At 32.8% G+C, this 3,486-nt stretch overlaps 1 long non-coding RNA gene across 1 annotated transcript; it reads left to right on the plus strand.

Moving 5' to 3' along the window:
- LOC109826057 lies at positions 2,039 to 3,279 on the plus strand. The gene is made up of 2 exons (XR_002243183.1): positions 2,039 to 2,202; positions 3,078 to 3,279. It is a non-coding gene; the product is annotated as an uncharacterized LOC109826057 (long non-coding RNA).

Genomic DNA, 3,486 nt, shown 5'->3' on the forward strand with positions numbered 1-3,486 from the left:
TTTTTAGCTGTTCATACTGATCAATTTGTGAGATGATTTAAACACTCTGTCTAATGATTATTGAACATGTGGTTATATTATGCTATCAAGGCTGAAAGTCTTTTGTAGAATTATCATATAAAATAAATTATAAGAGAGGTTATTAGTGTGTCAATTTTGCTACCAAGAGACACGCATAAGAGTATCCAAACATTGATTTGATGAAGTAAATTATAGTAGTTTTGGTTGGTTGGAGATATTGTAGTAGCAAGTGATCTTATGGGGATAATCCTTCAGTTTTTGCTGTTTGCTTTTCTTCAAATATGTTGTTATGGGCATATAATATGTCTGTATTGAACATTTTCTTAAAATAAAAGGTTCAGTTATTAATGGATTTTTGGTGATATTATAATAGTTATAGATGGGCAGCTATCTACTCCAATTTTATGTGGATTTGCATATTAATTTCTATGTAATGTCATCTTGAAGAATTACTGAGAGTAAAAAATGGTTGTAGGAATAAAAGGTGAATATGAAGGCTTGGAGTCTATCATAATCTACCTTATTACTTCAATTTGTGTAAACTATACTATGGACTAGCATTATATTGGTAACTTGGTTTTGATGATGGTTAATATGAACGAAAGTGTATGCATATACGATTGTATGATTGCAGTAATGATGATAAACATTGTATCACCTTAAAAAAATTGTAACTGCTGAGAAAACGGTGAGGCGTATTATGTGTAAATTTGACGTTTCTTAAAAAAAATCTAATCGAAATAGTTGCTTGCAGTATTGTGCTCTAGGTTTTTGGCAATCTCTTAGTTTATAATGTTTAGGTTTTCCGATTGCAAGCTCCAAGTTTTGTGGCGTTATTGTTCAAATTTCTTATTTCTAAATGAGGCAGATCAACTTATAATTTTAACAATTGATGCGGGCACTCCTTAGTTAGATCTTTATTAGTCAAGGCATATTTGTTGTCAGTTATACATGTCTATTTAGATGTGGGAACTTACGCTATATGTGGATATCGGTATTGTATGTTTTGAACTTTTTAGATTAGAACTTGGAGGTATATTTGAAAACATTTCCTCACATGACTATACTAGCTCAGCTCATGTACTGCAGTACTGATATAGGTCTATGGTATAAACATTCAAGTTTGTAATAATTTGCATGAATTAATCCGGTGATCTAAATTACAACACCTATCAAATTGGCCATGTACTTCTTTTCCTCTCGTTATATCTTCTATTTGTTATTGATGTGAAATTGGGCATGATTTTTATCCAAATAAGAAGAAAAGTTCCAAAATTGGAATTCATACTTACAGGAGTTATATAGGCTCGTTTATTGTTTCTTATTCACTCGTTTATCGTTTCATACTAATGGTCTGGTTGTTTTTTAAATCCACGTTCCTTCTATATGTGTAGAAAACAAGTGAGACCAACAAAGCAAATCGTGAAGGTCTAGAATATATGCACACTACGAGGACAATAAGTTTTGCGAGGATTCGCCAAAAAATGGTATTTCAATTTTTTTTAATGTTCCTTATTAACAGTAGCCTTTCTTTTTGTTTGTTTTTAATGTATTTATCAATATTTTAACTATCATGTCTTTATTATAGGAAAATGAGTTGGGAAGACCTCCAAGTGAAGCTGAAATGTTTATTGAGACCCGTAAAAAGAAGATAAATCCACAAGGAGAGAAAACAATCAATTTGATAGTAAGAATGTGCCATATTTCCTAAATATTAATATTCATATATTGCTTTTTAGGTCCTAATTTTCATATAACATGCATAGCAACTAAATATAAATTTTGCTAATGCAGGGTGCTTTAGAAGAACTCAAATCTCAAGATGAAGATGATGATGCATGGGATTTAGTCAAGAAAGATGAACATCCTGGACGTGTACGTCTTAGGGGGAGGGGTGTCACTAAAACCATGCTCCAGAATAAAAATAAAAAGATCATGGATTCCTCTGAGCAAGTTCCAGAATCTGTTAAGTGATGAACTTTTTTGCGATTTAATAATGGAGGAATATAGGATTTGGTTCATGGTTTCGCTGAGCTTTTGACTGAAACACTTGGGCAAACAATTGATCCGGCGGCTATTGCAAGACTTATTGCACGCACAAGATCACCTGAGCAAGGTGGTAGTGCTCGAAATCATGATCATCCTCGCTCATCTGCAAGCAGCCATCAGCCACGAAATGAGGTAGTTTTTTCTTTTGTTATATCTTTCTTTTTCTTTTTTGTGTATTATGACAACTTTATCTAGTCAAACTTAGATTCAGCTCTACGTATGGAATTCTCAACTGATTGAATTAATGTATGTGAGTTCAGACCATCGTATCTCAGTACCATTCCCATCATCAAGTGCAAGCCCAAAACTTTAACAGCTATGAGCATTCCCCATTAGTTTCTTTCTAATTTCAACTTATCAATCCATCTAAGTCAGTATATTGTTATAACAGCTATGAGCATTCCCTTTTTCTCTCTCTATTATGCATCTGTGGTCTCTTGTGATTTAAAGCTACCTGTACTAATATTCTCACATATATACTGTACATACACTTATTCTGTCATATTGTTATACTAATAAAAATCTATATGGAGCTAGGTGGAGATCTAGATATGATATACAAGGCTTCAAACATTTCAGAAGACACTTTTGTGGATAAACTAACTTTTGCCATATTCTTTTGTCCATCACTATAACTAGGGCAACTGGGGTAGTTTATAACTCTATTATGTATGTCACTTTCTAGAACTTTATACAATCAAATGTTTTTTTTTTGCCAAAGATAAACTTAGGAATATAATACCCCCCACATTATTCTCTCTCTCCACATGCTGCCCAATCCCATCTCTTGGACAAGACCAAGACCTACACAACAATTTGTAGAATCTTTAGACTTTAGCTTTTGTTTAAGGTACACAAAAGATAGATAGGTATTCCTTTCTAGATGTGCTTCAATTAATGATGAATACATGTGAGGATCTCTTGGTTATTGATAATGAAGTTGCATATGTTCACAGTGCATTTCATTCTACTTGTGCTTACTCATCTTTTTATCTTGATGTATGCAGGAAAACATCTGAAGATCCATGCTTGTCGCTCTTTGGGGGATTTATTTGTTGTGAAGATTTAGAACTTAATCGTCTCAATAGAGACATTTTGACCTTTTGATTAAGTAGTAGCTCTTTGTTTTAATCATGGAGGATTTGTGATATGTGCTTAATTTGGTAAGTTTGTGTGTAAAACTTGTGAAGAATTATCTCAATCCTATTGCTATAATCTTGTTCTTCGTTGTAATGAATTGTTCATTATATTAATGCTAAAGTTTGGTTAGTTTGTGTGTAAAACTTGGACTATTGTTTCTTTGTATGTGATGGACTGATGTGTGATATCTGAGTGATTTGTTTTGATCAGTAAAAAATGAAAACCGTCCCCTTTGGTATAAAAATCGTCCCCATAGATCACAAACAAAACCATTCC

This window comes from Asparagus officinalis, chromosome 10 (genome assembly GCF_001876935.1).
Source record: "Asparagus officinalis chromosome 10, Aspof.V1, whole genome shotgun sequence".
NCBI lineage: Eukaryota > Viridiplantae > Streptophyta > Magnoliopsida > Asparagales > Asparagaceae > Asparagus > Asparagus officinalis.